This window comes from Hemicordylus capensis, chromosome 3 (genome assembly GCF_027244095.1).
Source record: "Hemicordylus capensis ecotype Gifberg chromosome 3, rHemCap1.1.pri, whole genome shotgun sequence".
Taxonomy (NCBI): domain Eukaryota; kingdom Metazoa; phylum Chordata; class Lepidosauria; order Squamata; family Cordylidae; genus Hemicordylus; species Hemicordylus capensis.
The window spans coordinates 228967480-228991635 of record NC_069659.1 but is presented as its reverse complement, the minus strand read 5'-3'; the positions used below and the strand labels follow the sequence as shown (position 1 = coordinate 228991635).

The window sequence follows — 24156 nt, the reverse complement described above, 5'->3', positions numbered from 1 at the left end:
ATAATGACCTCGCCTTGACAAAAGCACTAAAGTTATAATGATATTTCCAACCCCATGACTCACTTTTCAAAGAACTTGTGATGGAGGAAACCCTTCTGTCTTTAAAGAGATGCCTAGTGGTGGCATAACTTCGAGGAGAAGAATCATAGTCAAAGAAGAATCAAAGAGGTTGTCCAAGTGAGATGAGCCAGTGTCAAACCATATCTCAAATTCCTGGAGTGAGTCTGCTGTCTCCTTGTTTTAAACGTAATCTTTCCCTTTCTGAGCTGACAGTGCATTTTCCCATGTTCTGGCAGTCTATTGTCTGATCTCAAGTATGGCTATATTGCTGGAGGTTTTAAAGCAATGTTCTCAGCGGAAGAAATGGGTGTAATAACCATCCCAAGGCTGAGGGGGGAGTGCTAAATGTGATACATGGCTGAGTCTGTAGGACTGCCAGCTGGCCAGCATTTTACTAGCCCAGCCAGCAAATTTGTCTTTCTGTCTGATTACCAGAACTGAGAGATGCAGAGCCAGATTCCCCCACCCACCCAAAGTTCTCACTGCTAGTTAAAGCTATTAACAGGTTTCAGCCTGTTCTGGGTGGAGTTTGGAGGTTCTCCTGGACCTGACACCACTCCTAGAATGGGGAAAGTTGGGGAAGACACAATGTCGGTTGGTGAGTTGAGGAGCGGCGGGGTGCAGTGGTATTTTTGGCCGATATCAGCCTGTTTTGGCAGAGTTTCCACCCTTTGCAGAGTGAGCCTGAGGCCCTCTGGGGCGGCATTTGCGGCTGGGATTGCCCTTCATTTGGCATTCCGCCTGCTTTGAGTGGGCCTTCGGCCCTTGGGGAACAGGTGGGATCCTTGGTGCCAGCTGGGTGGGGCCAGCAATAACGCTTTTGGTCAGGCCCCATGGCCAGCAGTCGGGGGGTGGGGATCCCCTTGTCTTCCCATGGTGGGGAGTTTAGCTGGGAGAGGCCTGCATTACCTGCCTGCAGGCCTTTAGGAGTCTGGTTTTGTTTTTTGTAGCTGTGTGCGGTTCATTTGCTCAGGGCCCCCCTTTTTTCTGGAACATTTGGGGCCTGTGCAACTGAGCGGGCAGATTTTCCCCCCTGAGCCCATCTTTGTCCACTGCTTCTCTGGCACAGAGCGCTGGGGCTAGCTGTTCTAATTCCTTTACTATGTCTGCTAAAGAAGCTACTGGCAAGAAAGGGGGTTTCCCTATTAAGAATCCCAGAAGGCCTGCTCCTCAGTCATCTTCCTCAGATGAAGATGATGGCATGGGCAGAATCCATGAGCTTATTCAGAGAATGGAAGCCCCTGAATGGGTGAGGAAGGCCCCACCACAGAAGAATGCAGGCCCATCTGGGGTTCCTCCTAACGGCAGTAAGTGAACTTGGGGGGCGGCTAAGGCTGAATGATTAAAGTCCTTGTTTGACAGGATGGCAGCTTTGAAAAGACCTTGGAGATGCCTACACCTGCACCAGCCCCGGTGGACCCAGTTCCTGATCCACAACCTGATCCACAACCAACCATGGCACCAAAGAAAAGATACGTAAGGGAGAGTATGTGGACATATTTAGTTTGTTGTTTTGGGACTCTGAGCCTAAGCAGAAGGAGGGTGATGCAGGGAAGGAGCAGGAGGTACTCAAGTGTAAACTGGCTGAGAGGACGTGGAATAACTGGGTTTTGGTGTTCAGTATTTATATGGTGGTAATTTTCCAAGCACAGCCAGTGAGGGGCCCCGCTCTTGTCAAATATGTGGACATCATTCATCGGGCAGTCATGGATTTTGCAGGCACCTCCAGGACTCAATATGATGACAATTTTCATATGAGGGCTGTCTTAGAACCCGCCCTTTCTTGGGACGAATGAGCTGTGGTTGTTGATCATGTCCCCATCCCGGACAGTGGATGGAAGCCACCTTTTGTCAAAGGCACCTGGTTCTTCCAGTGTGTCAGGCACTGGCTAGCAGTGGGTTCAACCCCACTTGGTGTGCTGGTACTTTCAGAATGGGGGGCGCTGTTCCAGATCCCCCTGCTGCTTCCACCATGCGTGTGGTTCCTATGGTGCCAAACACCTCACCTCAGCCTGTAACAGGGCAAAGGGTTGGAATGGTGGGTTCTGATGTTGCCAGTCCAACCAGAAGAAGGGCAACTCACTGTCTACATCTCCAGGAAAAGGGTCCCAGCCCAGTTAGGGTGGAGGTTCTGGACAGGCCTCTTGCAAGTTATCCTGATTGTCGAGTGGCTGGTAATTTGTTACAAGGTTTCAAGGAAGGTTTTAGAATTCCATCGTCTTTATGGCATGAGCCCTTCTTTGCATGCAACCTGTGATCTGTAGTGGGAATGGAGGAGGTGGTGCATAGGCAAATCACTAAGGAGGTGTCAGCTGGCAGGGTGCTGGGCCCTTTTGACTCTCCCCTCTTCTTCACTTATTTATTATTTATTTAGTTATTTAGTTATCCAATACATTTCTATACTGCCCAAAATGCAAGTTTTCTGGCTGGCTTACAAAACAATAAAAACAGCCAATAAAAGATTAAAACATTTCAACAATTAAAATTAAAAAGTTAAAACTCTTAAAACACAATTAAAACAGTATCTAATTAAAAGCCTGGGTGAACAAATGCGTCTTGACTGCCCTTTTAAAGGTTGTAAGAGATGGGGAGGCTCTTATTTCAGCAGGAAGGGTGTTCCAAAGCCTCGGGGCAGCAATGGAGAAGGCCCGCCCCCAAGTAGCCACCAGATGAGCCAGTGGCAACTTCAGACGAACCTCTTCTTATGATCTCACTGGGTGGTGTGGTTCATAGAGAAGAAGACGTTCTCTTAAATATCCAGGGCCCAAGCTGTGTGTCACCAATGGGGGTAGTGCCTACGAAGGCAATGGGTGAGTTTTGCCTGATTCACCATCTATCTTACCCCAAGGGATCTTCGGTGAATGATGGTATCCCTGAGCATAGATGAAGCAGTGAGGATAGTTAGGGGGTGCGGTCATGGGACTCTGCTTGCAAAGTGTGACATTGAGTCTGCCTTTCACCTGTTACCAGTCCATCACCTCGTTTTTGAGCTGTTGGACTTTGCCTTTGAGGGTAAGTTTTACTTTGGCAGGGCGCTTCCTATGGGGTGCTCAGTCTCTTGTGCTGCCTTGAAGGCTTTTAGCACATTTTTGGAATGGTTGTGTGTACACTGTGCATTTTCTGGAGGAGGAACATAGGAACATAGGAAACTGCCATATACTGAGTCAGACCATTGGTCTATCTAGCTCAGTATTGTCTTCACAGACGGGCAGCGGCTTCTCCAAGGTTGCAGGCAGGAATCTCTCTCAGCCCTATCTTGGAGATGCTGCCAGGGAGGGAACTTGAAACCTTCTGCTCTTCCCAGAGCGGCTTCATCCCCTGAGGAGAAGATCTTGCAGTGCTCACACATCAAGTCTCCCATTAATACGCAACCAGGGCAGACCCTGCTTAGCTACGGGGACAAGTCATGCTTGCTACCACAAGACCAGCTCTCCTCTCCTTGTGACTCCTTGGTCCGCTTCAGGTGTGACAATCAGGCAGTGGTACAGGTGTTGAATTCTTAGACCTCCCATTCCAGTAGGGTCATGGGGCTCTTTCGCTCCTTTGTCCTTCGCTTTTTACAATTTAACATCCTTTTTGTGGCACGTCATGTCCCGGGGCTTCAGAATGATATAGCAGACTCCTTGTCTCGTTTTCAGGTAGCGAGGTTCAGGGACTTAGCCCCGGAGGCCAATCTCAAGCCAGAAGTGATGCCAGAGGCCCTATGGTGGCTTGGTGGGTAGAGGTTTGGTGGGCCATTGACAGGTCTTTGCCTGCACCCAGCACCAGAGCTAGTTACTCAAGTAAGGTAGCTTCCTTCAATTCCTTTAGGCAACAGGCTGGTCATCCGGTTACCTGGTCCATTCCATATATCTATATCTATATCTATATCTATATCTATATCTATATCTGTTCTAATCCCATGTGTTGTAGCTATTTTGAGAGTTTACAAGCGAGCTTCTGGCAAGGGGAAAGGAAAGCGGTGGTGGTAGACAAGCTTGTGGATGAGGCGGGAAACAAAATGGCAGTGGGGGAAAGAAAACAGCGGTGGCGGGCGAGGAAAGAAAGCGGCAGCGGGTGGGTGAGAACTAGAGGTGCAGATGCTCTGTGCCCAGCCCAGCTAGTACAATTTAATGCAGTTTTTGGTGTACTTGCATTTGGCACGCAGATCTGTTTCTACCTTGGGTGGATACCTGGCTGCCCTGTCTTTTGAGGCCCAAGCTATGTGCTTGCAAGATACTTCCAGGGATGTTCTGGTCAGGTGCATGCTGGAGGGCCGGGCTAGGGAGACCCCTAAGGTCTGTGATCACCGGAAACCTATCAGCCTAGGTTGGAGGCCATCCTCTTGCAGCTGCAAGCCCTGTGTAGCTCACCCTGGGAAGTAGCTCTTTTTCAGGCTGCAGTGACAATTTCCTTCTTTGGGGCCTTTCGTCCACTGAAGTCCTCCCTCGTGGCAGCCGGGCCTGCCAGGAGGGGTGTGTGCAGTTAGCTGACCTATCCTTCATGGAGGCTGGGTTCGGCTAACCCTGCACAAGTCCAAGACCGATCAGAGGAGGAGGGGCCAGGAGGTTGCACTCTCGGCAGCAGGTTGCAATGCATTGTGCCCCATCCAGGCTCTACAGTGTTACATGGGGTTACAGCCTTCTGCTGGAGGATGCCTGTTTGTACATGCTGGTGGCACTCCCCTGACACAGTATCAGCTGTGGGCTGTTCTGCGGAAAGCACTGGTTCAGCTTGGCGAGCCTGCCCACCAGCTTAACGTAGCCTATACTCCTTTCGCATAGGAGCTGCAACTGCTCCTATCTGCTCCTAACTGCTCCAACTGCTCCTAACTGCTGCCAGTCGCATGGGCCTCTGTGATGCTGACATCAAGTGCATTGAGCGATGGAAGTCTGAGGTGTTTCAACATTATGTGCACTAGCTGGTTATACTGTTCCTGGCCGGTTGCTAGGTGTTCAGCTTATTGTGTTCTATTGGCAGGTGCTGGTGGAGCAGTGGCTCCTGTGCAAGTGTTGCTATGCGGCCACTCCAATGTGTTTTGGGCCTTCAAGAAAGCCAGCACCTTTCAGATGGGCACCCACCTTGGTTTGGGGCAGCTTGCCAATGTCCTTTGGTTGGGATGACAGGGCATGCTGTGGAGCCAGTTGCTTTCAGCGTTATGGGGTTATTTAGCTTCTAGTCACTCTCCTGACATTTTAGTTATGCATTTGGGTGGAAATGACTTAGGTAGGTGAATGAGGTTTCTGTGCTTCAACAGACTGTGGCTGACTTTACAACAATCTGTGCCTGGATCCCAGAGTTGGTTATTATATGGGCGGATTGGCTTTCGATGAGTTTGGAGGGGGGAGCAATTTGAAGGGGGTGGAGAAGGCTAGGAAAAAGATTAATACTACCATGGGCAGGTGAGTGGTTGCCATGGGTGGCAGGTTCATTGCCCAGCCTGGGATCCTGTATTCCTTGCTTAGCCTTTACCAGGCTGATAGTGTTTCCTATCAGAAGAGGACTGTGGCATTTATTTGAACAACTTGTGGCATGGCCTTGTTGAACATTGGAGAGTGGTGGAGTAGTAAGGCCCAGCTAGGCTGACCTCCCTTTTTGGCAAGTACAGTATGGGCTGGATGGACTTATAGAGGGTTTGAATCTGGTGAGCACCCATGGGCAATTAGTAAGGGGTTGACTCATCAATCTTTCTTTGGTGGCTACGCAGCTCGGGGTTATTGATTCATCAGGATACCTCCTTCAGGGCTTCACAGACCTTGAAGGAAGGCTTGGGGATTGTGAAGACCTAGAAGTGCCCTGACCCTTTGGAACATAGGAAGCTGCCACATACTGAGTCAGACCATTGGTCTATCCAGCTCAGTATTGTCTTCACAGACTGGCAGCGGCTTCTCCACGGTTGCAGGCAGGAGTCTCTGTCAGCCCTATCTTGGAGAAACCAGGGAGGGAACTTGGAACCTTCTGCTCTTCCCAGAGAGGCTCCATCCCCTGAGGGGAATCTCTTACAGTGCTCACACATCAAGTCTCCCATTCATATGCAACCAGGGCAGACTCTGCTTAGCTAAGGGGACAAGTCATGTTTGCTACCACAAGACCAGCTCTCCTCTCCTGGGTTGACAGTGATGGAGATGAGGCAGGTCACTCTGCTTATATCCTCGAGTCAGGGTGTGTCGCTCATGCAGGGCTCAGAAAAGGATTATCAAGTCTGGACCCGGTCTATGATAGGCCCGCACTGTTGGGGGGTTGAGCTTACACCACTCTCCATTTGCCAATTGATTTAATAAAGTTGTGGCCCTTTTACCCAAATTCATTTGTGTCTCGCTTGCGGCAGTGAGTTTGGGGACAATGTGGCAGCCAAATTGATCTGTGGGACTACTTGCAGTGCACATATTACTCCATATTACTAGAAGGCACTGCGCTGGCTGCCAGTCTGTTTCCGAGTACAATTCAAGGTGCTGATTATTACCTTTAAAGCCCTAAATGGCTTGGGCCCTAGGTATCTTAAGGAACACCTGATTCCAGTTGAATCTACCCACCAGACTAGATCAGCTGGGAGGGCTCTGCTCCACATGCCAGCACCTGCTGAGGCCCATTTGTCAGGCATGTGGGACAGGGTCTTCTCAATTATTGCCCCCCGCTGTGGAATTCTTTCACGGATGAGACCTGTGTGGATCCCTCTCTCCCAACCTTCAGGAGGAGTGAAGACTGTCCTTTTTATCCAGGCTTTTAGCCAATGAGCCATCCCTGTTCTTTTAAAACTTTTTAGCTATGTTTTGTTCTGTTTTTGTTTTTTAAATTGATCTTTATTGTTTGCCCAAAGGGCAGTGTATACATATAAATTTATGAATAACAATAAATATTATGAGGTGTGGGTCAGATTATATTGAACCAAGAAAGCTCGTGTTACAATACATTAATTAATATTAGGATTCCACAGGTGACTTGATGCTTGGAACAAGAGATACAGGTGCCTCATCATCTTGGCCCTGGCACCTGCGTTTTTACGTATCCTGGGTTGGGCCATGTGCACCCGACCTTGATATATGCGGTAAAACAAAGGGTTGAGATCTGTGTATCTGTGAATCCTAGGAGGCCGTAAATGACCTCTGAGGTCATTTCCAGCCACCATTTTGCTTAAAGGAAGCATTTTATGGCTCTTCTGTTTTTAACTCCCCCCCTCTGATTTTTTGTGGGCAATTGGCTGAATTCAGGGCTTTGGGGGCATTGCTGGACATCTGGAGACATGGAGCGCATGGCATGGTACATTCTTTCACTTGTTTCTGATTTTTTTAAAGTTTGTGTGTGTGTGCCTTTTTTGCCCTTTAGGAACCTAACCCCACAATCTCCATTCACTCAATGACTAATTAACCACCGTTTCATTATCTGTGGCTTCAGCTGAGAATGGAACCACAGGAGATAACAAGGTCCACCTGTACTTCCAGATACAAAGTCAGTCTGCTTAGGAGTTTGGCAGGAAAGTATCTCATCCAGGCAGTCCAGTGAGACTGTTTCCCGAGAAAGATCATTTATCGAAACACGTTAGAATAAATCTTCCATTCTGCAGCTCCTTTCATTTTTGTGGCTATTCTCAGCTTACATTGGGCAGGTCCACACATACAGTTTAACTGTATTTAGTGCTAACTGGAGTTAAAATCCCTAACTCCAATTCATGCCGCAGATGTACAGCTAACCACTGTAAGCCTAACTGGAGTGGAGGGAGAGGGGAACACCTCTCAGCCACTCGGCCTCACAGCTCTGTGACCAGACTGTGGGCAAAGCGCCACCACATCAGCTGCTCAGTTGTGATTGGACACGATATCCAGTGGAGCGTGCCGAGCAAGAACATGCTTTTTTGGAGTGCCTAGCCTGCCCTCCGCAGGGAAGTACAATGAAAGCCCTTTAAATTTATTAACCCCTGCTAACTTGGAAAAGAGTCACATTTTAATGTGGTGATTCTCTTTATTTAGCAGTGGGAGAGTAACTGGCCCAATTCATCCACAGCACAGTACCTCCACTAACTGTGGTTGGTGTCTATCTTATGTTTCTTTTTAGATTGTGAGCCCTTTGGGGACAGGGAGCCATCTTATTTATTTCTCTGTGTAAAACCGCCCTGAGCCATTTTTGGAAGGGTGGTATAGAAACTGAATAATAATAATAATAATAATAATAATAATAATAATAATAATAATATCCCCTCTGTTGTTTGTAATCGCCATGACTCCACTTTCACAAATACTAAACAGAACAGGCCTCGGATACCAAACATCTAAAACATCAAGTAAAATAAACCATCTGCTCTACATGGACGATCTGAAGTTGTATGAAAAGTCCCAGTCAGAAATCGAATCACTGCTAAACACTGTGCGTATATTTAGTAGTGATATAGCAATGGAGTTTGGACTAGACAAGTGTGCTGCATTAATAATGAACAGAGGAAAAATAACAAAAACAGAAGGAATAGAAGTGCCCAATGGAAGCAAGATCAAGAACCTGGAAGAGAAAGAACATTACAAATACTTGGGCATTCTCCAGGCTGATAACAACCCCCCCTGGAGGAGAAGCTGGGCACCCCTTCCCCACCCTTTCTATGTGAAGAATAGAACTTGGCTGGTGCAGATTCTCTACTTGAGTTTGCCTCTTGACTTCCCCCTCTTGTTTCTCTGCTTATGCTTCCACTTGGAGTTTTAGTGCTTGTGGAAACCAATGACTGCTCACCCCGAGAGGCAGAATGGCTTGACAGGCTGGCTGGGCCAGGATGGTGCATGTTGCCATCCCTGTAGCCTGTCAACTACATAGCTGTGTGGCTGGCAGGAGGGCTGATTTTCCGGGCAGCTGCCAGCAAGAAGTGCAGCAAGAGTGGAGCAGCTATGTCCTTGGGTGGGTCTGTGCCACTGCCTCTATGATTAGAGTTAGAAACAGGATGCTTAACTGCCATTAGGGACAGGTCTGGGTTTGGGCATAATGCTTTGATGGCATAACCACAGTTGTTGTTGGTGAACAATAGGAAAAAATTGTTGCAAATTGGAGTTAGTGGGGGCAGATTGGAGTTAACCTTTGAGGCTTAACTGTGGTTTCCTGCATTTGGGCATACTGCTGTTACAAACACTGCTTTATGTAAACCACCCTGAGCCATTTTTGGAAGGTTGGTATATAAATCAGATAGATAGATAGATAGATAGATAGATAGATAGATGCAGTTAAACTGTACGTGTGATTCGGCCCATTGATCCTCTATATCAGGGATGGGGAACCTTGGCACTCCTGCAGATGTTGGCCTACAATTCCCATAATCCCTAGCTATTGGCCTCTGTGGCTGGGGATTATGGGAGTTGTAGTCCAAAAACAGCTGGAGTGCCAAGGTTCCCCATCCCTGCTCTATATCATTCCCCCCTGAGCAATCTCCCCTCCGCCCACCTGCGATTCAGATAGCCCTGGCTGGATTATCAATAATATTAGGCACTAACTTTGTGCACAGAAACAAGGAATAGTATACATAGTAGACAGAACACTGTATCTATGAACAAATGAAGTGGGAGGTATAAGGTAAGCTATTCTTTTCAAAGTAACACAATCACCTATAGATCAGCTGTTCCTCTCTTATTCTACTGTTGGTTCAAAAGCTGTGTATATTCTCTGTGGATTTACACTAAAGATTCTGTCGTGCAGAGGTGAAAAATTTCAAAGAGAAAATGGGAGTATTTAAAAACTGGAAATAAAAAAGGTGTTGATTCCTAGAGAGACTAGGCTAGTGATATGTTCAGTGTCTATTCAGATTTGCTTTTTATTCATTCCATGACATTTCCTTCACCATAAAGCAATGTGAGGGCATAAGGATAGTTTCTTTGTGCTGTCATTGTTTTAAGGATGCATTGGAATAATGGCCTCCAGGTGGCTGTTAGTTAAAAAGACATGCCAGGTTGTACCTTCTTGGATGTGATGATCCCTCAGCTACGCTTTGTTAAAGGCATGAACTGGAACGGACTTCAAAAGGGGGCTGCATTCCTATCACAGAGAGCAGAACTTATCCCTCAATATGCCGGGTGAATTACATTTAAACACTATCCCTTGATCCTACACAGCTACATATGAGAGTTACAGAAATAAGGCAGGATTGTATGTGCTTGTCTAAAGGAGCTGACAAAGCATTTTCGCAGGTGGTAGTCCTTCTCAGGCCCTGGATCCTTTCAGACATATGTGGTACTCACCTGGAGATGGCAGTTAGAGATATGAGAAACCTTTCTTTTTTACTCCCATGGGTATTATTCCTACTTCAACCAAAATGGCATATTTGGGACATTTATCTACCTTTTTGGGTGGGGGGCATGTTTGGACTTTCTGGGTAATTATTAGATCTTAGCATAAGTGCATGTTACTCCTCATTTAAAGACACAGAGACCTACCTTCGCAGTTCAGACTTCAAAGGCAAAGAGAGACCTGGGTTGATTTTGCATTTTATTCCCCTGTTCTAAATGCATAAATAAAAATAGGAAAAGGAACCAATCAGAATAAAACCAGCCGAAGGTTTGTGTGTTTCTTTTCTTTTCTTTTTTCTTTTCTTTTCTCCCTCTGGGCCAGTTGCCAAATTTCTTTGAGTGAAAGCCAGCATTTTAGGCTGGTTGCCAAAAATCTTTGAGAGACTTTTAGCAGCACAGTTTTCACTTAGAGTGCGCGCTTGAAATGTGTAGCCCATACGCATGTGTCAAGGAGCAAGAGCATGGAGTTTAGCCCTGGAATAAATACCATTTCATGCTTTATGAGAGACTACAAAGTGGATGCAGCTCCCACCATCCGTAGCTGCCACCCACAAGTTCTGGGCAGCAGTTGATGCTTCTATACCCGCTTCCCTACATGGCTCCTTCACCATGCCTAGAATGCAAGCATAGGTTCAGAGCACCATAGGTGCAAATACAAATATTTTCGTATTAGTTTTGGACTCCTGTTCCTGATCTGCCTATCCTGGTCCCCCACCTTGAGAGCAGATTTTTTTGGATCAAAAGTTGGCAACCCTATTTCAACAGCAGTGGGTAGTCGTGTCTAATTTCTACAATTTTTAAAAACATAGGTATAGATTCTTACCTCTGAAAAACAAATCCTACCAGCCTGCTATTGCACAGGGTGGTCAAAAGCTACTGCTGATCTTAGTTCTCCACTTAAATGAGTGACTGATTTGCAAGTGTTCTTTTTTTTTTTTCCCTGCATGGAACAGTGATAACATTTTGTAAAAGGTTTGCTGTATTTGTGACACACATACACGTGAATATGTGATTTTTTGCTCTCCAAAATTAAAACCATGGCTGTCAACTGGATCTCTCATAGCAACCCCATCTACCACTGCTGGCATACTCGGCCTGAAAGGGAAAAAATACCTTTCTTCCTCTCTCTTCAAGTTGCATAGGAGTTTCCTTGACGTAACACAAATTCCACATCCATTCACAGTTGGTTTGTGAAGGCAGCGCCCCCCCCTCCCCAGATTATGAAGAAGAAAATCACTCTACAGCCACAGCATAACCTAATGCAGTTCTAATTTTAGCTTATATGGCTGCAGTCCTATACTATCTTGGTGGTAAGTCCAACTGAACACAGTGGGGCTTGCTTCTGAGTAAACATGCTTGGAATCAGGTTGCATGTCTCAGTAAATATTTGGCTGATGTGGATTTTTAAAAGCTGGATTTTATTTTCCTGGCATTAACACCGGAATCCTTTATTATCTATATCTATAATTTACAGTATATTTAAGTGCAATCTTTTTGGATGCTACTGGAAAGAATATTCCAGTGAAGAACCAGCACTTTAAAACTTAGTTGCGATTAGATTACAAGCGTATTGGCTGGCACCTCCATAAAAGACAGCTTATCCCTGAGCTGTGTCAATTTAAATCACTTAGCAGACCCAGGCCAGCTTGAATTTGATTCTGAAAAATGCCACTGGCTTTAGAATCCCAAATCCTATGATTGCTTTTATATATATATTAACTGAAACAGGCACAGCTGAGGTTTTAAGCCCAAAATATGACCTACTTTAACATAGTTACAAAAGGAAAAATTCCTCTAATGTACTATTTGCTTGTATCGTTTATTAATTTTCACTTTTGAAAGGCTTCTTATGAAGTCTGGGCAAGTTCTGTTTTAAGAAAGAGAGCGAGAGAGAAAGAGAGAGAAAGAGATAGAGATAGAGAATATGAAACAAATAGATGTCAAGTGTAGGGTTGAGCATGTCTTATTTCAGACTAGGGTTGTACAAATCGATTGGCCCTTCTGGATCGCCTGAGGGAGTTGGGGATAGGGGGCACTGCTTTGCAGTGGTTCTGCTCCTATCTCTCGGGTAGATTCCAGACGGTGGAGCTTGGTGATAGTTGCTCCTGAAAACGGAGGCTGTTATATGGAGTCCCTCAAGGCTCCATTCTGGTCACCAATGCTTTTTAATATCTACATGAAACTGCTGGGTGAAGTCATCAGGAGATTTGGTGCTGGGTATTATCAGTATGCTGATGACACCAAAATCTACTTAGGGTGTATGCTGATGACACAGTATGCTGATGACACCTAAATCTACTTTGGACCCCTAAATGCCTACAGACAGTAATGGGCTGGATGAGGGATAACATATTGAAACTGAATCCAAGCAAGATGGAGCTGCTCATTGTAAGGGCTCAGAATCTGAGGGATGAGTTAGATCTTCCTGTGCTGGATGGGGTTGCACTTCCCTGGAAGAAGCAGGTTCGTAGCTTGGGAGTACTCCTGGACCCAGGCCTCACCCTGGTTTCTCAGGTGGAGGATATGGCCAGGAGTGCTTTCTATCAGCTTCGGCTGATTCAACAGCTGCGTCCATTCCTTGAAGAGGACAACCTCAAAACAGTGGTGCATCAGCTGATAACCTCCAGGCTTGACTATTGCAATACACTGTACATGGGGCTGCCTTTGTATGTAGTTCAGAAACTTCAGTTAGTTCAAAATGCGGCAGCCAGATTGGTCTCTGGGGCAACCTGGAGAGACCATATTAAGCCTGTTTTGAAACAGTTGCACTGGCTGCCGATATGTTTCTGGGCAAAATACAAAGTGCTGGTTATTACCTTTTAAGTCCTGAATGGCTTAGGTCTGAGTTATTTTAGAGAGTGCCTTCTTCTGCATGATACCTACCGCAAGTTAAGGTCATCTGAGGAGGTCTGTCTTCAGTTACCATCAAAACATTTGGTGGCAACTCAGAGGTAAGCCTTCTCTGTAGCTGCTTCTGGGCTGTGGCAGAAATCTGTAATGATTATTACAGTATTCATTATTGGCCTTCAGGAAAGCCCTTAAGACCTATCTGTTTGACCTGGCGTTCCAGGGGTTTTAAACTGTTTGTAAGCTGTAAAGGTTCAGCCTGGTTTTCCAGAGTTTTACAAACTGTTTTAATTGTTTTAATAATGGTTTTATGTTGTTTTTACAGTTTTTGATTTTAACAGTTAATTGATTTTAGTTTGTTTTAATGTAAACCACCCTGAGCCATTTTTGGAAGGGCAGTATAGAAATCAAATAAATAAATGAATGAATGAAAAGGAATTCACAAATTAGACCACAAATAGAATTATCATCATCAACAACAACAACATAATAATATATTGTTGTTAATATTGTTATTATCACCCTCAAAATAGAGGGCTCAATTCTGAGTTGAGGATAATCACCCCCAATTTGACCCGAATCAGTTAAGATGATTTGCATACCATTTTGAGGCCAATTTTCTTGGAAAAACAGGGAGAGCTGGTCTATCAACTGGGATTGGCAAGTAGACCAGGCCTCTGCTCCAGACGTGGTGTGTCAGATAATCTTTGAGGACTGGTCTACCCAAGTAGATCAGTCGTCTGAGGCAGCAGATGCACTGTCTGGAGCGGAAGGCTGGTCTACTCGCCAATCCCAAATGATAGACCAGTTCTTCCAGGAAAAACAGGAGAGCTGGTCTACCAGTTGGGACTGGCAGGGCTGACCAGCCCTCTGCTCTGGACTTCACATATCAGCCCACCTCGAAGGACTGGTCTACCTGGCTTTCTGCCTTCTAAAGTACTTTGCTGCTTTTTTTTGCCATCTAGGAACCTAACCCCTCAACCCCATTCACTCAGTTACTACCCAGGTAGACCAGTCCTGTGAGGCAGGCTGACGCATCAAGTCTGAAGTGGAAGGCTGGTCTACCTGCCCATCCCAATTGCTCTCCCTGGAAAAAAGCACCGTTTGATGCTTGTTTTTCCAGTAAAATGGGCCTTAAAATGGCATATGAATTACCCAGATTGATTCGGGGGTGATTCATTGAGGCAGCCAGCCAAGCTGGCTGCTTTCAATAAATGAGTTTGAAGAAACTATGATTTGGTTCAACCTTGAATCAAATCACAGATTGTGATTCATGCATACCCCTACTGCAGGCCCATTGCTCCAAATCCATATGCTTTAGGCTTTGGGTCTGAAGCCCTGATGCTGATTATATGATGGGTTTAAGTGTTTGGAATATCCTATGCCAAACCAAAGTGAATGAATAGACGTTACCTCAAGTGCTATACATACAAGCTTAGCCATCCATTCACTGAAGGGGACTACTGGTAAAGGAACCAATGCTACTTTTTTATGGCAAACTGGTACATTAGACTGCATTTCTATGTAGATATATTTGGGAGCAAATCCCACTGAATGTGAAAAGTTTCTTTAACATCTGCTAGGAGTAGGTCTTCTTTGAAGTGACACCTTCTTTCCGAAGTCTATAGGGCTAGTTCCTTCCAGGCAGTAACCTGAACAGGATTCTTGGGAAAAGCCAAGAACTTTCCCCTAAGTTCCACAACCTTGGAACTTAGGGGAGGTCTACCTATTTATTGAACCTATCAGTTATGAGTAATACTGAGAAAGGCACATACATAAACTGGAAGCCAACTGTGTGCTTGATTCTAAACTTTTATTAGAGCAGAACTATAGATATTCTTAGGCTGTGCGGTTGCCATTGAAAGCAATGCTGCTTTGTAACACCAATTGAAAGAAAATATGAGATGTGACATCATCATCTTGTGGAGCTCCTTCCATGCCTGCAAATAAAACAGAGTTCAGATGGGGATATTCACAGCACGATGACATCATTTCATGCATTTTCTTTTACTAGACATTTTGCAGGAGAGAGGAGGGGAGTTGCAGGGCTGCTGATGTCGGTGGAGGCCTTGATAACATCTCATTTCATTCGAAAATACTCTGAAACCCTGCATAACATCTCTGCGAAAACAACTTCTGAATCTTGATTGCATTAAAGTAGCCATAAGCAACATACCAGCCAATTTGATTAAGAAATAAAGGGGCAACGTGATTGTTGTTAGCAAGCATAAGTGGTTCCTAGTACAGATTATTTCAGCAGGATGTACAAAATAATTCTGAATAAATAACTTTGCATAATGAGAACTCTTAGTTGGCCTCTAATCAAATTGTTCACTATTTCTGATACTGTAATTAACAGAGCACTCTGGTAATATAATAAATATTCTTTTTGGTCTAACATTCATTTGGGCGGCGGGTGCCATTGCTCAGTTTCAGTTCAGCATTAAAACAGATCTTATTTAAATAAAATTGCAGTACTTTGCCTCAAAACAAACCTTTTTGTCTATCCGACAGTTCAAGGATATCCTTGACAGTTAACTGCAAATGTATACCAGGTGGAACCAATCTTCAAAGCATATACAATAAAATTAACCAGTCTTTCCCCAATTACTTCAAAAATCTTTATCTACATCTTGCTTTTCTGTGCCTCCCTAATTTCACCTTTTACAAGTAAAACCCTGAATTAGTTCTTGTGGTTCTTAGGCAGAAAGAGAGTGTGACATCTGCAGCACAGTTGGCAGCCATTCACCGAGGACGCTTAAATGGCGCTTTTTGTTTGACCTGGCAGAATCAGGCTGTGACACTAACTCCACTAAAGTGGGAAAGCAACATCCCACTGCATGGCTATGTGAGTACCCTTTGCTCTTCTTCATGTTTCTAGAACATTTCAAAAGACAGTTAAGCACATTTGGCCTTGAAGCTTCGCAGTTTGACATGTTGCTTCAAATACTAAGCCAAAACAAACCAAGGTGGAAGGAAGTTCGTTAGAGTAAGTAGTATGTTCATCCTTCCCCTTCCATCCTTTTTAAAGTTTAGATTGTAAATTCCTTGGGGCAGGGGCTCATGCTTGAATCTATCTTATTATGCACAATGATGATGCTAAATAATAAATAATAAAATATGAAAGAGGAATACAATTCATTACTATGGAACATTAAATACGTTGCACTTTTTTTGGTTTTAGCAAATGTCTATCTGGTTCATCCTGATCTCAGTAAATTACCTGCTGAATTTACTTTCATGAATGGAATACCAAAAGGTAGTAACATAACATATTTCAAGGAATGATAGAGTTTCTCATAAATCGAATCTAACTCTTCATTTTTCACATTTACTATAAACACATCTCTAAAACGTTGACCTTCAAGTGCACAAATGAGGATTTCTTTCCTTTCCCCTTCTTTCTTTCCCTTCCACTGAAAAATAGCAACTTAGAGAAAGACACTTGCATTTTAAAAACCCAATCCTAGCTTTGTATTTTATTCTGCAATTCCAATGGCTCCTCTTGAACAAGAAGGATCCCGCCCCCTCCGCCTCCTATTCTACAATCAAGCTCAGTTTTGCCTTAGAATTGCTTCCAGATTAAATACAAGTTAATATGTATTTGAGTAAATGGGCATATTGCAATAGGCATTGTGGGGCTCCTTACCTGGTGGAGGTGACAATCTTAGATTGACTATAATACTGAAAAAAGGAATTAAAAGATAGTTGCATGGCTAGTTGTCCAAGCTTTCCCATTGTGATTCATTGCCTCTTTTGTCACAGAATTCAGCAGATCATGGGAGGAAGAGTTTTATCTCTGACCCAAATAATGGCTGACATCCAGTACAGCATCAGCATGGCAAGCAGGAGCTGAACCCTCACAGACAGGCTGCTTTGGTGCTCAGCCAATGTATATCTGAGTAGTAGAGTGCATGTGCAGCGGGGGGGGGGGGAGGAACAATTTTCATTGCTCTCCCCTCCTTCCAAACATACCTTTTGGCTTCAGGAATATATCACTGAGGACTGCATGGCCTTCAGGGATATATTCCTGGAACCCAAAGAGTCATTTTAGAGGGAGGGGACAGCAAATAAAATTGCTCCCAATTTCCCCTCATGTTCATACTCTGCTGCTGAGTCACACCCTGGCTGAGCTCTGAAGCAGCGTCTCTAGGCGGGTGTGGCTCCTGTTCTGTCCACTTCATGTTACACTGGATGCCAGAGAGTAACTTTTGTTTCTGTTGCAGAATGTTTTCATCTTTTAAATTTCAAATATCAAATGAAGTTTTTTGGAACCTTCTTGCAATTTCTTTAAAAATGCATAGGACTTTGCATACCAAAACACCTCCACCACAGCTCTTTGTTGGAAATGAGAAGCAGCATTTTTCAGTTCCAACAAGGTCCAGAATGTCTTGTTTGCCTGAATAATTTGCTTCTGGTAATAGAAAGAGAAGCTACCAAACTGTTCTCTAGAGACATTTCAGCTTTTCTTCCTTGCTATCCCATCAACTTGACCTAGCTGCCTCAGCAGCCATCTTGAATTTGCCAGTACTACAAGCTTCTTCAATCCAAAAGCCTCTCTGGCTGACTGTGAGTTCTGTCTGCAGCACAGTCACTAAGTTCTAGGTACTGCAGTTCAGGTTGTGTTTGTGAACTAACATTTCTCGTTCTGGATTAGCCAAATCCATGAGTGCTGCTACTCCCCACCCAATTAAAATATAAGGCATATATTACATCACTGACAATTTGCTGATAAAAACCAGTCACCTCACTTGGCCAGTAACCAGTGAAATAATGAACAACTAGAAAACAATTCAGTTTCTGAATCTCATTGAACAGATATGCAAACAGCAGTAAAGAAGCAGTAAAGAAGTGTGTTATATTTTTTTAAAAACACACATAAACACACATTTTTGTGGGTGAATACAGAGGACATTTTGCCAAGCGGCAACTTACCATGGTGTGGATATATGCACAAAACAAGCTAATCATCTGCATTGCCCTGGCAAGTGGTGACAAAAAACTCATGACACCTCTGTACCTTATCAAAAATCCAGGAAACAGAAGAATGGCAAGATTTTCCTCTGCATTTAGCAGGGCAATATATATGACTGGCTGCCATGTGATTACATATACATCATAGCAAGTTACCACTAGGTAAGTGGCTTTCTCTATTCAACTTTTGTCCATTTGCCATATTGTCACATAGGCAGCATTCACAAATATGTGAAACTGGAAGTTGCTGAACCCATGGTTAATTTTCAAACAGTGAATCGCATCGCAGAAGTTTGTCGAACTGCATTCCAGCAACCTCCACATTCAGGGCAGGGGAGTCCTTCCCTTTTCCTAGTCAGCCGAAGCCGCACCCCAGCAAGCTCCATAGCACTCACGTTGCCAGACTGTGGGCAAGGCATCAGAATATCTCCAGGGTTGGTGCCATCGTCTAGGATCTTCAAGGGGTCATGCTGAGCATGTTAGTGACTTTTCGGAATAGTCTGCCTGCCCTTGGCAGGGAAAGGGCATTTAAATTCCTTTAAATGCCATGCTGAGCAAGTCCTTCTGACAGTGATTGCACCACCACCCTTGTAAGAGCCCTGAAAAAACAGTCTCACCCAAGCACAATTTCTGGTGGGGATGCTGGGGGTCACTATTTTTCTGTTACTCAGGAAAGGGAAGGGAACATTACATAGGAACATAGGAGGTTGTCGTATACTGAGTCAGACCATTGGTCTATCTAGCTCAGTATTGTCTACACAGACTGGGAGCAGCTTCTCCAAGATTGTAGGGTTGTGCATTTTGTATTTTTTCTGTTTCAAATCGTACCAAATCCGAATCAAACTCATTTTGTATTTTGTCCAAAATTAAGCCTTCCGAATCACCCCAGTTTTGTTTTGTATCTGAATTAATCCAAATCTGAATCCGAATTAATTCAGATTTAAAAATGGGTAATGTGGTCAAAAGAGTGGGTGGGGGTAATAGTGCCCAATGAGTGGAAGCTACCACAAAAATTTCAAAGGAATTGGGCAAACTGCTGATTTTTGGTGAATTTTTGAAGTTTGCTCTGGGCTCCTTGGAGGAAGAACGGGATATAAAATGTAAAAAAATAAAATAAAACTGCCTTGGTACTATGGAACAGCTTCAAATGTTCATTTAACTGAACTGGAGTGAGCCGTAGCCCAAACAAATCAGCCTACTGTTCAGAATTGTTGTACTTTATAATACTTGGTGCATTATTGGGATCCCCTCCACACCCCCAAGTATGCAAGCTGAGCAGAAAAATGAGGTTAAGGGAGCGCTCGCTCCCTTAACTTCATTTTAAAGGGAGGCTACTTAGGTGGGTTTGCCACTGCGTAGCCACCAGGATCAGGCCCAATTCCAGTGGTGCACATGCATGTGCAAAATCTGACTGGGCTGAATAGCCTGGTTTTACACACGCATGTGAATAACCTCCTTGACTTTTCAGGGCCAAATCCATGCCAGTGACGATGGGTGAATGCATCATGTCTTTAAATTTTTCCTGCTTTTAACGATGGGGTTTGATCCAGATCAGGACTGCAGCACAGGGGAAAGACGTTAATTCTTTCCCCTGCTCCTTTTTATCTATGCAAATTAGGGTTGTGCATTTTGTATTTTTTCGGTTTTGATTTGTACCAAATCTGAATTACTCCATTTTGTATTTTGTCTGAAATTAAGCCTTCCAAATCACCCCAGTTTTGTTTTGTATCTGAATTAATCCGAATCTGAATCCGAATTAATTCAGATTTTAAAAATGGGTCATGTGGTCAAAAGAGTGGGTGGGGGTTATAGTGCCCAATGAGTGGAAGCTACCACAAAAATTTCAAAGGAATTGGGCAAACTGCTGGTTTTTGGTGAATTTTTGAAGTTTGCGGGTCTTTCAGATTTTCTCCATAGGGTATGATGGAGGTTTCAGGAAAAGTATAGCTTCACGTGGGGTGGGGGAAAGGGTGGCCCAGAGTGGAGTGTGGTTGGTGGTAGTGCCCAGTTGGTGCAAGGAAGCTACCACAATTTTTTCAGAGGAATTTGGCAAAGGGCTGACTTTTAAAGAATTAATGAAGTTACGCATCTTTCAGATTTTCCTCGTAGGGTATAATGGAGGTTTCTGCAGTCCCATAACTCCACTTGAGGGGCACTGGGGTGGCCCAGAGCAAGTGGCAGTGTAGTGCACATAGGGTGCCAACCACCCACATGGGTTGCCAACCCATGAAGTACAGGGTTTTGTTGTTCTAGAGGTGTTCTGAGAGTAGATTCGCTAGTAGCATATGAGAGTGGATTCATGGTTTTTCATTTAAAATCTCATTTGCTACCAGAGAATCAAAACTCAACACCTCAGAAACAACAAAGCCCAGTGCCCCAATGGGTTAGCAATCCAGGGGCGTGGTTGGCACCCTCTGTGCACTACACCACCACTCACTTCGGTCCATCCCAGTGCCCCCCAGGTAGAGTTATGGGGCTGCTGAAACCTCCATTATTCCCTATGCAGAAAAATCTTAAAGATGCGTAAACCTCAAAAATTCCTAAGAAACCAGCCCTTTGCCCTATTTGGTATCTGGGTGCACCACCCTTGGGGCACTGCCACCCAATTCACTGTTTTGCCCCTGAAGCCCCACATAAACAAGTTGAAAGAGTGAAGAGAATGATGAACAACAATGACACTTTTGGCACATTTACTTGAGAATTTTGCAGCGGGTGGGAGCCTGTCCTTGTGGCACTAGCACAGCAGCACAACCCATTTGTGGATTCAAGCAATCTTTCAATAAAAACACTCCCTCCCCATGGAACCGTGACCACAGGTCATTTGAAATAGCAAGATGGATCAATGAACTGCCTTGGTACTATGGAACAGCTTCAAATGTTTATTTAACTGAACTGGAGTGAGCCGTAGCCCAAACAAATCAGCCTACTGTTCAGAATTGTTGAGATTTATCATCACCGCATTTAAGAAAGTGCAAAACCAAGGATCATGGTTACAAGAAAGAGAGAAGCAACTAAGATTCCTGGGGATGTCAATAGATTGACAGGGGTATTCCCCACCCCCCTCCTTTTGTCTTCTGTAGTCCCATGTGGATGACCTGTCCCTGCAATGGCAAAACTTGTGAACCACTGGCTTAGACATCATGTCCCAACAAATTACATTGTGGCCTAAATTCCATTAGACTGCTCAACTCATAAAAATCAGAAGAAAAACAAAATAGCTCTTCAAAAGACCCCTGAACAAGTCAAGAGATTCTATCTAAGCCTTTGGAAAGAAAAATCTGTGTAATTTCAGAACTTTCCTAACCATGTTGTCCACACAATTTATATCATGGCTTTTAGCAAGAGCTTTGGAATTGCATTGAGCTCCCAAAGATATTTGGTTATTTCTGTCTCAAAATGCTGTCTTCCAAATCCCTTTGCAAGGTCAGTTTGCATTTCAATCACACTGAATACAACACTTAACCAAACCATTCATGCTCAACAGCTTTTTGCATCTCTTATCTTCTGCTAATCACTCAGTGCCTCAGCTGGAGCTGAGAGAGTCAGAGAAGTCAATTTGAATTGCAATGCTTTTCCAAAGAACAAAGCATTTTGTCCGAAACACAGTCATTTCGATTTGGAAACAAAAATCTCTGTTTTTTAAGTCTTGATTTTGTTTTGGTTACAAAACCTCCGAAATTGCCATTTTCGGGCACAAAACGTTTTGTACCCAAATCAAAATGCACAAGCCTAGTTGTAAGCAGGAACATTTCTTAGCCAGAGAAGGAACTTGGAACCTAGATGCTCTTCCCAGAGCAGCCCCATCCCCTAAAGGGAATATCTTACAGTGCTCACATGTGGTCTCCTATTCAGGGTGGACCCTGCTTATCTCTGGGGACAAATCATGCTTGCTACCACAAGACCAGCTCTCCTTTCTCAACTCCCTAGGTGTGGATACATATATGAGGGAGAGCAAAGGATCCTGGGGTCTGGCCCACTGTGCCCAAAGATGCTCTTGTGATGGCTCACCCCAGCAAAGCAGTCCATGGAGACCAAACACACTCCTGTACCCATGGCAGCTTCCCTCCATGGGACTAGCACTCATGAGAGGGCCAGTCTCTTGGGGAGGACCTTAGACTTGCCAGACTTCAGTCTTCCATCAGACTGCATGTTCATGAGTTAAACTAACCCCCAAAAGGAGGGTCTGCTTGCATGAGGCCCCTGTTAGCTCTGGTTAATGATAGAACTTTTGCACAGCAACCCTCTCTTCTCCAGGGAAGCTTTGAACATACACAAAGGAGATTTTGACACTCCATGTCTCTGGGCTTAGCTAGGTGGGCAGACTGGGGAAACACTGGGGCAGGGAACAGCTCTTTATTCTCATTCAAATTTTCTGCGTTCAGACAAGCATTATGGTGTATGCAGATCTGCCACCATGGGGAATTGTGGGAGAGGGGAACCCTGGTTGTCTGTGACTCCAGTAGAGTGGGGCTGCCATTTCGGGCAAAAATAAAGATGGACATGTTCAAATTGGTGGACAGGCTGGCAGAGGGTATGCAGTGACAGCTTCTTTGTGGTAGTCATCAAGACAGGGAGAGCTGTTGCCAGGGTACCTGTCTGCATGGCTTGCTTGTATAGAGCAACCTGGCAGAGCAGCATCTACTGTCTGGCCCACATGTGTCTCTCCATGGCCTGACAATCTCGTGAGAGAGCAATCCATGGGAGAAGGGATGTAATTGCACATTATCAGTGATTCTGCCCAGCATCCCTGTCTCCACAGATGGTTCTTCTTATGAGTTGTAAAGGGGTATCCTCATGGCCTTACACTCTCATGAGTGAGCAGTCCACAGAGGAACAGCATCCGTCATCATCACAGATGTCTAATTGCTCCTTTTACTGGAGGCAATGCTGATCTTGCTGCCTGACCCTTCTAATGAGTAAACCTGGGGATGGCAGATTCCATTTCTCAAGGGGAAGGGCCTGGGCCCCCCTTCCCCAACACCACTGTGCAAAAAATAGAGCAGAGCCATTCAAGAATTCCTTGTTGTGGCTGCCCTTTAAACCTGACCCTGGGAATCACCTCCCTTTCATATATTGCCATTCCAGTTCTCTTATGGGGTTGCCCTGCTTACGTTGCCACCTCGACTGCATGTGTTTGTGAACGTATATCTTTATCATTTCATATCCAGAGACAAAACACATAATGCCCATTTTGCCATCGCATCCTCTTTGTCTCCTGAGTGCCAAGAAGGAGAGACAGAGAGGGGAGAGGGCACACCCCTATGTGACTTTCCCATTTGATAGGCTTGGAAGCTTGGGACGGGGCATGGTGGCATCCCTGTTGCTAGGCAACTGCTTTGTTGGATCAGAGACAGGGGTTGGGGTAAGTGCTTGGAGAGGCAGACAGTGAGAAGTACCACAGGCATGGAACGGGTGCAATCCCAGGTGGGTCTGTGCTGCCCTCTCTATGACTACGATTCCAGAAGAAGCACAAAACTGCAGTTATGGTGATATCCGTGTTCGGATGTAATGGTGCCACTGAAAAAACTCAGGTTGCGGTGGTGAAACTCACTACAAAGCAAAGTTTCAAATTGGAGTTTGGCGAGGGAAACCGCCATTTGCTTTTGCTGTGAGACCACAGTTGCACACATTCAGACATTCATGCTATCAAACCTCTGCCCCATTTGACTGTGGTTTTGTGTTACATGCAAATGTGGTCTACTTTAGCTGTTAACCCTGCCATGGCCACCTACTAATGTTCCACCTTGCCCTTCTTCTCTCTCAGTTGCAATTCCCACCCTATTCCTGCCTTATGGCCCGCACAGGCCACACTGCAGCTACATCCTTTTCTGTACACCTTGGCTGACATCCAGACCAATGCTGTGCTGGGGCTACAGGAAGGGGCAATTTTTGCCAATCTCCCTTTCCCTCTCAAACCCACTATGTCTTCTGAAAATGTGTCCCTGAGGGTTGCCCAACCATCAGGGTGTAACATCCAGAGCTCCAGGAGGAGTGCAGAGCCATTGACCTGGCCTCAGAGTTTTGAAGGTGGATGTTTATATCACCT

At 44.9% G+C, this 24156-nt stretch overlaps 2 long non-coding RNA genes across 3 annotated transcripts in view; one reads left to right on the top strand and one right to left on the bottom strand.

Moving 5' to 3' along the window:
* Nucleotides 1–132: 132 nt before the first annotated feature.
* Nucleotides 133–15557, top strand: LOC128348836 (uncharacterized). The gene is made up of 3 exons (XR_008318369.1): nucleotides 133–218; nucleotides 1423–1546; nucleotides 15151–15557. It is a non-coding gene; the product is annotated as an uncharacterized LOC128348836 (long non-coding RNA).
* The window catches only part of LOC128348837 (uncharacterized), a 56827-nt gene continuing 47611 nt past the window's right edge, over nucleotides 14941–24156 (bottom strand). For both annotated transcript variants that reach the window (XR_008318370.1, XR_008318371.1), the window contains exon 4: nucleotides 14941–15076. This is a non-coding gene — a long non-coding RNA (uncharacterized LOC128348837). The remainder of the gene's footprint in view (nucleotides 15077–24156) is intronic.